Source organism: Mastomys coucha, chromosome X, assembly GCF_008632895.1.
Source record: "Mastomys coucha isolate ucsf_1 chromosome X, UCSF_Mcou_1, whole genome shotgun sequence".
Classification (NCBI taxonomy): Eukaryota; Metazoa; Chordata; class Mammalia; order Rodentia; family Muridae; genus Mastomys; species Mastomys coucha.
Genome location: NC_045030.1, coordinates 96,299 through 106,917, shown reverse-complemented (window position 1 = coordinate 106,917; position 10,619 = coordinate 96,299).

Genomic DNA, 10,619 nt, shown 5'->3' with positions numbered 1-10,619 from the left:
GTGATGATGTTCCTTGGAAGACTGATTTTGTTGAAAATTGCAGAGAGTGCTCTCCGCAATTCTGAAAGTAAAATTTTAAACAAGGTGGATCAAGGACAAACTCTTGGGATGGATCCCATAGGATACTAGTGAGAAACAGGCTCAGTTCCCTCTTAGCCTCCTGGCCCAAATCCATAACTCGGCCCTTATGGCTGGGAAGTGGCCTCCCCCTATGGGTTCAGCCACTACTTCTCTTTGCCAAGATTTGTTAAGGTCCTGATGAGCCATGCAGCAGTTTGGTTGCTTGTCTTATCAATGCAGCTGAGAGGCTCCTTGGCCGAGAAGAAACTGAAAGCATTTTTCTAAGACATTTCCCTGCCTGCCAGCCTGCCATACGCCCTCATTGTCAAGGTGCTGAAATTTCTGATTATATTAAATTGTGTGCAGGCATCGGCTCTGCCCATGCCATGGGACTCACCATTGGTGCTGCTATTAAAGATTTTACCCAGAATACCCAACCTAGGACCTCCTTTAACTGTAAACAACCAGGTCATTTTTCCAGACTGCACAGTGCCAAGAGTTGTGCGTGCACCACCCAATTCATTATGCCCTACGTTGTCAGCGAGGAAGGTACTCGGCCTCTGAGTGCCATTCTAAAACCAATTCACAAGGAAACTCTCTGCCTCCAAGGCAGGGAGATCTCCAGAAGGGGCCAGCCCCTAGCCCCAAACCAGAGACAAAACCTTGGGGTTGTCAGGTTTGTCCCTCAGACATCATGCCCTCAAGTTCCTCCAATGCCTCCCTCTAACTGAGCAACTGCAGGAAGCACAGGACTGGACCTCTGTTCCTCCACCAAGACAATATTAACCCCTGAAATGGGGACACAAATATTACCCACTGGGGTCCTTGGCCCTTTGCCCCCTAATACCTTTGGACTTCTCCTTGGACTTGCCAGTCTGATGCTCAAAGGCCTGAATATCTTTCCCGGGGTTATTAATAATGATTATACAGTTGAAATAAAGATTTTGGCTTCTTCCATGTCTGGCCCCCTGACCATAAAAGCAGGACAGAGAATTGCTAAGCTGCTTCTCATCCCCCTTTAAATGTTCTAATCAAAAGTTCATCTGGAAATCTAGGGGCTCTGGTGGACTTGGCTTGACTGGTGTTTACTGGATCCAACAGACTACCCAAGATAGATCCCTACTCAAATTAAAATTGGAAGGAAAAAGATTTGAAGGTTTGGTAGACACAGGAGCTGATGCCTCAATAATATCAGACAAGGATTGGCCTCCTTCTTGTCCCTTCATGCCATCCTTGACACACTTAAAAGCTATTGGACAGAACTCTATGCCTCAGCAAAGCTCTAAGATCCTCACATGGACAGATGAAGAAGGCAATGCTGGCACTGTACAACCCTACATGGTGCCTGGCCTACCCATTAATCTTTGGGGCCAAGACATACTTGCTCAGTTAAATCTCATTATGTGCAGACCAAACAAGGTTGTTACCCATCAAATGCTGAAGCAGGGCTTTCGATCCGGCCAAGGATTAGGAAAGTATTCACAAGGGATGAGGGAGCCTGTTCCTGTAAAAAAAAAAAAAAAGTTTGATCACTTAGGAATTGTTACTAAAATTTACCCTAGCGGTAATTGACATTCCTGAATGCCATGCTGATAAAATCACATGGAAGTTCAATGAGGTTGTGTGGGTTGATCAATGGCTACTAACTCCTGAAAAATTGGCCACAGCAATGGCGTTAGTATAGGAACAACTCGCTCCTGGCCACATTGAGCTAACTACCTCCCCCTGAAGCACACCTATCTTTGTCATTAAGAAAAAAATCTGGTAAATGGCAATTGTTGCAAGATTTAAGAGCAATTAATAAAACTATGCTCACTATGGGGGCCTTACAGCCTGGGTTACCCACTCCTGTAGCCATCTCTGCTGGTTATTTTAAGATAATAATAAACCTTAAAGATTGCTTTTTTACCATACCCCTACATCTTGAGGATAGACAATGTTTAGCCTTTAGCCTGCTTGTCACCAATTTTAAAGGGCCCATGTTACACTTTCAGTAGAAGGTTCTACCTCAGGGAATGGCTAACAGTTCTACCCTATGTCAGAAATTTGTAGCCCAGGTGGTTGATCCTTTTCATGAGTTATGGCCCTCCATTAATCTTATCCATTATACAGATGGCTGGCCCTGATGGTGCCCAATGACTTTATTGCTGCCAAGAAACTGGCAGACAGAGGACTCTAGATTGCCCCTGATAAGGTTCAGTTACAATACCCTATTTCTACCTGGGCTTTGAGTTTTGTCACCAAAAAATTGTTGCCCAAATGCTTCAGCTTCAGGTAGGACATTTGAAAATGCCCAATGATTTCCAAAAATTGCTGGGAGATGTTAACTGGATTAGGCCTTATCTTAAACTTACTACTGGAGAACTTAAACCTCTTTTTGATATTGTTAAAGGAGCTTCCAATCCTTCCTCCTCCCGTGTTCTGACCCCTTCAGCGAGACAGGCCCTTGGGCTAGTAGAAAGCGCCATCCAGGAGCAGGGAGTTTCTTTTGTTTCTTATGAATCTCCACTTTTGTTTGTTATTTGTGCCACTTCTCATACACCCACTGGAGTATTTTGCCAATGCAGGCCCCTTTTCTGGGTACATTTTTCAGCATCCCCCATTGCCATGCCCACTCGTCTACTCCAGTAAAGTCTGCAGTGTCAAGCTTGAAGGCCTGATCAAAGGCATACGGCTTCAAAGGGAGTTTGCCTCCTGGGTATTAAGTCAGTCACTGGCATCTCCTAACTCAGATGTGTTCCAGATTAGTCTTTCCAATCGTCAACATGCCTTCTTATTCAAGCATAAAGGTGCCCCAAGAAATTATTTGTAAATAGTTAAAACTAAGATAAACATTGTTCCTTGGCCAGCACAGTGTTCCAATACATCCTAATTTATTACCAAGCTGTCGTTAGCTTGGAATTTCTCACAAGGAAACTGCCTTGTCAGACAGGGTGTCCTCAGAGTTAGGAATAGAGGTCAGACACTATTGTTAACTATAAACATAGTTAAATTCTCAGAGCAGTCCCACAGAAGACAGAATTTCTTTACATACCAGAGAGTAATTGAAGGGCTTCCCTCACTTAAGCGCATTCTCAGGAACTGCTAGATTGGGACTTCCTGGTGCTTGCCTCCAACAGACCCAGAGAATTAGCTTGGGACTGCCAAGACAGCCCCAGCCAGAAGGGCACCACTGCTCTTCTGCTTTGCACCTGGATGCCTGATCTTACCGACCTTGATGTGACCATCACTTGCCTATGTGACTTCTGTCTTGTTGTCTGATCTTACCGATCTTGATGTGGCCCTCACCTGCCTATGTGACTTTTGTCATTCGCCCTGTTTTCTGTATACTATATAAGCCTGGTTTTACACTTTGTGCACAGACTTACACATTCAGATTTGAGACAGAGCATTCGAGCTTTGAGCCTCATGTGGTCCGCAGCAACCCAGGGCCCAGAGCACTTGGGCCTGGGGGGGTGGGGTGGGTAGGGGGTAGCGCCTGTCCAGAAGAGGTGGCTGCTTTAGACCCAGTGTGTTTTAGATGGCCGCAGATATACTTCAACCGCTGAGCTGCCAGATTTTTCATTTCTCTCTTGTAATGACTGTAAAAGTCTGATGCCATTTTTAAGAAATACACTCAGACTCAGCACTTCTTTGTGTTGACTCTGTTTGTCACTCACTGAATTCTTTGCCCACCTGACCAGAACTCTCATCCTGCAGAACAAAAGGTCCCTGCAGTGAACCCAGTCCATGGCACCCCACCAGGATATTCACCCCCTGTACTTCCTTGGTTGTGAAACTTATTGTCTTAGGCCAGGAACAAAGCTGCCAGTTTTTTGACAAGGACCCTGATAAGATAATTGTACCTTACTCCAACGAGCAATTGGATTGGCTTTAATCAAAGCACTGATGAGTGGCCCATAGTTTGTTCCTCCTTTCTAGGAGAAATTGATAACTATTACCCCACTGATAAATTGTTTCAATTTGCTAAACTCCACCCCTTTATCGTTCCTAAACTTACATCTTCCCAGCCTACACCCAATGTCTGTTTGGTATTTACTGATAGCTCCTCTAATGGCTTGGCAGCCTATGTTATTGATGGACAGGCTACCTCTTTCTACTCCCTCTTTATATCACCCCAACTTGTTGAACATTTTGCAATATTTGAAGTGTTTTGCCGATTGGTGGCTTGCCCTTTTAATTTGTATACTGATAGTACTTGTATTGCTCATTCTGTCCCCATTCTTGAAACGGTCCCATTTGTTAAGCCTTCCACAAATGCTGCACCCCTTTTTGCTCAGCTTTCAAGATTAATTGTTGCCAGGCGCCATCCTTTTTATATTGGATGCTCGCATGCCCATTCTGAATTGCCTGGCCCCCTCTCTAGGGAAATGCTTGTGCAGATGCTGCTACCCATTTGACCCTTCCTGTGTTGGTGGGCTCCATAGAACAAGCTCAAAAGAGCCATGCCCTTCATCATTTAAATGCCCAAACCCTTTGCCTCCTTTTAAAAATTATTTGAGAACAGGCATGCCAAATTGTTAAACAGTGTCTTGTCTGTGTGACTCTTCTGCCCACTCCACACCTGAGCATTAATCCCAGAGGATTGGTTCCAAATGAAATCTGGCAGAGGAATGTCACACACATCCCTGAATTTGGTAAGCTTAAATACCTTCATGTCACCATTGATACCTTTAGTGGATTTATTTTTACTTCCCTACATACTGGGGAGGCCTCTAAAAATGTTATTGTCCATGTTTTTATTTGCCTCTCTGTTATGGGAGAGCCTAAAATTATCAAAAATAATAATAGTCCAGGATATACTAGAAAAATTTTTCAAGAATTCTGCTTCCAGCTACAGATCAAACATATCACAGGCATCCCTTACAATCCTCAGGGACAGGGCATTGTTGAGCATGCCCATCAGACCATCAAAAATACCCTACATAAACTAAAGAGGGAGGAATTGTACCCACAGAAGGAATTCCCCAAGAATCTCCTTCATCATGCTCTGTATGTCCTTAGCTTTTAGAATTTGGATGCCCATGGCAAATCCATGACTAATCACCTTTGGCACCCTGAAACAACAAAAGACTATGCTAAGGCCTTTTGGAAAGATCCTCTCACATTCATATGGAATGGATCTGACCCAGTCTTCATATGGGGTAGAGGCTTAGCTGCCTTTATGATACCAAGATAGGATGCCAGAACAATTGGTAAGATCAATTGATAATAAAAATGAATCCAGTGAACCATCCATTCACTGAAAGTTTCTATTTCTCCTTTTTCTTTTAGAAAAGATGAAGATAATCAGAGAATGGAGCTCCAGAAAAAAACAGTTTTCAGCTGTTGCCAATAATTGGTAGAAGTCCTCCATGTTTACCCTTGATGCCCCCTCTTTGGGGCATTTTATTGTTAGTAACTTTGGGGGCCTTTCATTTTTAACAAAATTACTGATTTTATAAAACAGCAGATTGAATCCATGGCATTAAAACCCTTGCAAATTCATTATCATAGACTCAATTTGACTGATAGAGATCTTGCTGAACCTGAGGTTGATAATTCTCCTTTAGGAGCTGTGTAAGATTCAGACCTATGCATACTGGTTCTGGATTAAAATAAATCCAATATGGACACCAGCGTAGGCTGCAAGGCTAATCACCACAGGGGAAGATCCCCACGGTCCGTCTCTGGACATGAGACAAACCTGGTTTGCAAGGAGGTTGGTATCTGTTTTTAACCTTATCCTAAGGGTTTTCTAAGGCTCTGCTTCCCCTCCACAAAAGATACCGAAAGCCATGACTGTGGGATGTAATGGTAATCCGACCCAAGGGAGGAATCAGGTCAATGCTCTGCCCCCCCCCACACACTGGTTAATGCTCACTCATCCAAGGATGAGGCAATAATATGATCACCTCACTTTCTTAAGGCCTCAATTAAAAATAATAAAAAGGGAGGAGATTCCTGGAGCCATAGGTTTAACCATGGGCTAGTGGAAAATTACTACCACACACATACAGCCCTGAGAGAACATGTGTAGTCTAACAGTAAGAATATTTGTGGAGGACACTGTGAACCTTAGTTCCAGGATCTGAAGATTGCCACCTGGCCTCCCTTGCCCTGGGCTCTTCCCCCTCTCTTAAATCTTTCTCCTGCTTGTGCTTATATTGCCATCCCTGAAGTAAAGTTTTTTTGAGCTTGATCAGACAACTGTCTTGCTCTCATTCTTCACGTCTCTTGTTTCTTTCAGTCTCTCTCTCCCCTGCCCTAGGTCTCTGTTGAATGCCTCGAGGGTCGGGGCAGCAGGGAGGTAGGAGTGGGTGGGTGGATGGAGGAACACCCTCATAGAAGCAGGGGGAGTGAGGATATGATAGGGTGTTTCCAGGAGGGAGGGAAACTGGGAAAGGGGATAACATTTGAAATGTAAATAATGATAATATCTAATAGAAAGTAAGATGTACAGATTCATGTGGTGTCTCCCAGGAAAAGTCTTGTCACACAACATGTCTCTCCTTTCACATCTCTATTCACTGATACTACCACAATTTAACCCCCAGTGCTTTAGCTATTTGTATTTTGTTTTCCACTCTATATTCTCTGCATTTTCCAGTGGCTCTAGCCTGTGTACTCATTTCCAGAAACCTCCATTTCATCCTGCAATCTCACTGGAAACCCTTGTCCAAAATGTAGAGCATATTTTGCTCTACTGCAACATCATCACTGACTACTCAACTCTTGTCCAAAGGATGAAAGCAAGTGTTTCACTACAGTCTGTTAGGAGGGTCTGTGATCCAGTCCTAGCACTGGGTTCCTAATTTACCAAAGGCTTCACTAATGTCCAGATTCTGAGATCTCCCTGGGGTCCTGCACTCATATGTGTACAACACTGCTCACAGTCTACTATGTATTTGACCCTTCTGTGCACATCAATCTATGACAGCTTGTTAGATAGACAGCAACATCTAGATCCAAGATTAAAATCTTGTCTGCCAGCTTTCCCATATAAAGAATCTTGTCCCCACTGACAGCTACACACATGAGTCACTTTTCTCCTACTAAAAAATCATCTCCTCGTAGCCATGGTTACAGCTCTGCAGTTGCCAGCATTCAGGCTACTACTGTAAACAGTAGGATGTGTGATTTCCTGAACACAATCTACTGTTTCAGGAATCAGCAGGAACCCCCACACCAATAAGAAGAGGGGAGTAACTGAAGCCAGCATGAGCTGGGATGCCTGTGATCTGCACCATTTTATCTGAAGAGACATCCATCTCCCAGCCCTTGCTTTACAATTACAGAGGTGTTGAGTCACATGGTGCTCCCTCTAGCTGTCCTCCTCACACAGCTGCACTCCTTCCACTGCTCCTTCATACTGTCTGTTGTCTCTGTTGTCCTTAGATGTCTGTCTCTGATGCATCACCCTCTTACCCACCAGTATTTCCCTGACCCAGAGGAGAAGAATTGAGGGTGGACAAAGAATCAATAACTGGCTCCTGAGAGCAGCAAGCACCTTCAGACCCTGGCATGTTAGAGAGTAAAAAGGCAGTGCTTCCCCAGAACCCAGAATGCTGGTAGGTGAGATAGTTTTGCTCCATGTAATGGAGCATTATAGACAGAGTATTCATGATCTCTCACAGTCCAGAGTTGGTGCCCAACTCACTGATGAGATGGTATAAAATGGTAGATCCAAGGGTTGTGATGTCACTTACCCCTAATACCAGCACCCTTGAGTCACAGATAAGTAAATCTTTGTGAATTCAAGGCAACCAGCGTTTTCTACATAGTGAGTTTCAGACCAACAAGGCCCTACAGTGAGATCCTGTCTAAACAAACGAAAACACAAATCAATAGTAAATACTTCTGAAGTAATTAGGCTTCTCTAGTGTCATAAGGGTAGGGAGCTTATGAATATAATTTGTGTACTTACTTTTGTAATATTTGTTTATTTATTCTAGATCTTCTACTTTGTCTCTGAGTCCTTATATTTTATAGCTGATTGATTTAATATACTTGTAGAGCTTTTCTTTGAATTCATTTCTACATCCTTTTTGGTTTCTGTTTTCAAGTTCTGGATTGTCTTGCCATTTCCATCAGCCTTGTGTTTGTGTTTTCTTGGGCATCACTCAGGCATTTATTCTCAAGTTCTTTCTCCTTAATTTCATTAACCTGTTTCTTTGTGTTTTCTTTCAACTCCTTGAATTATTTTAGTAAGCTTATGATTGTTCTTTTGATTTCCACATCCTGGATTTCTTTCTTGTGGAGCTCATTCTTGTTATTCTTATTCATATGCATTTCTCCAGCACTGGTAGGCTTTGGAGAGAAGATACTGGCTTGATCTTTCATACTGTATATGTTTTTGTGATGAGACATGGGTTTGTGGGTTTCTTTTGTTATATCTTTGTTATGAGAAGAGCAGTTTGTAAAAGAAGAGATATGTAGCAGGTTGCAAATAAAGATTAGAAATGGCTTGGTTGGGTTGTATCAGGCAGACAAAGGTGTCCAGGTTGGTCTTTACAAGGATCTTCTTGCTCCAAGTCTGGAGTATAGGGGAAGTTTTGGCTAGGTAAAAAGGTTGGCAATTCCATTTAAGAATATTGTTGTTTTAGAGATATGCAGGAAGGATCCATGACCAAGCCTAGAGTTCCTTTGCAGTGTAGGCAGTGAAGACCAGACTAGCATGATGTACTGCTTGTGGGTCCCCAGCTAGATCTGGCATATTGCAGAAAAAGGATGGATATTAAGGCAAAGCAAACTTGCCAGACTACACACTGGAAGAGTACATAAGAAGTCTGAGTGCCTAGTGGGATGTTGGAAGTGGTGCAGAAGGGACGTGTGGGTGTACACAGTTAGGGTGGGTCCTGGTTGAAGCCTAGAGCTTGATGCTGCAAAGGCAGAGATGACAAATCTAGAACTGTGTGTTAGTTGGAGGACCCTGGCTAGATCTGGCAGGCTGAAAAAAAGGAGGTAGAATGAGGTGGTCAGGGGTACTGACCAGTCTAGGCCCTGGACAATGATGTGGGAAGTCTGGGTACAAATGGGGTAGTGGAAATAGTACATAAGGGACCTATAGCTAGTTGTAGGTAAGGAATGTCCTGGATAAAACCTTAAGATTGTTATGGCATAAGCTGGAGTAGTGGTCAGACAAGGATGGGCAAGGAGATATCAGACCCAAATTAAAGCCTGAAGGATGTAGGGAATCTGGTTACTAAGCTCAGTAATGGAAGCCATGCAAAAAGTTCATCTAGATCCCTGAGCTACACAGAGGAGATATGGGAAATCTGAGTACTGTGTAGCATGGTGGAGGTAGCTCACAAGGGACCTGTAGGTGGTTGCAGGTAAGACAGGTCCTGTCTGAAACCTAGATCTTGGCTTTCAGGCACAGGTCATTAAATTAGTCTGGGGCAAAAGATGTAGCACTTTGCTGATGCCTAAAGGTCAGCTGCAAAGCAGGCTTGGGCAACTAGAGTGGATTAGGACCCTAGTCTGTAGGACCACACCTGATCTGGAAGGTTGAAAAATAGGTGTAATCAGGGGAGGCTGGGGTACTTACTAGGGCTATAACTTAGAAGGAGACATAGGAAATCTATTCTAAGTAGGGGGATATAAGTGAGCTTGGCAGATATGTAGGCAGGGATGAGCGGAGTAGGCGGGGGAAATGCTATGAGGGATCCTATTGAAAGCTAGATGGGTTGCTGTAGCACAGGTGGGGTGGACAGAAGAGGCAAGGTCACAGGATGTGACCTATGCTAGACCCTATAGGAGAATGTGTGAAGTGTGTGAACCAACTGGGGTATTGGTGGTCGTACAGAAGGCATCAAAGCTAGACCCTAGATGAGGGCTTGGGAAGTCTGAGTATCAAGTTAGGTGGTGGAAGCAATACATAGGGACCTGTTATTGGTTACAGATAGGGCAGATCCTTTCTGAAGCCCAGAGCTTGGCTGGGGCACATGCAAAAGTAGTCAGACTAAGCTAGTGGAAAGAATGTGGGGCCCAGCAGAAGCCTAGAGGTGGGCTTCTGTGCAGGCTGAGGTGGCCAGCTTAGGCTAGAACAGTGGTTGTAGAGCCCAAGTTAGACCTGATTTATTGCAGAAAAGGCATGGTTAGGGAAGCCAGAGGTTCAGACCAGGATAGACCTTGGAAAACTACCTAGAAGTCTGGGTACCAAGCTGGGTGGTAGAGGCAGTGCAAAAGAGAACTGTGACTGCAAGTCCTGGATGAAGCCTTCACCTTGCCTGTGCAGGTATAGGCTAGGGTAGTCAGAGCAGGCCAGGTAAGGGCATGTGAGGCCCACATTAGACTCTTGAATAAGATGTGGGGTGATTGAGGGTGGTGGTAGAGGTCACACTGAAGGGATCAGACTAGCCATATGAAGAGGATATGTTAAGTCTGGGCACCAAGTTGAGTGGTTCAGGCAGTACAGAAGGTACTCGTGGTTAGTTACAGGAAGGATGGGTCCTATCTAAAGTCCAGAGCTTAACTCCTTCACTGGAATGGTGGGCATACTAAGCCAGGGCAAAAAAATATGAGACATGGGGTAGATCTGGCAGATTACAGGAGAGGCATGGATATGGAGGACAAGA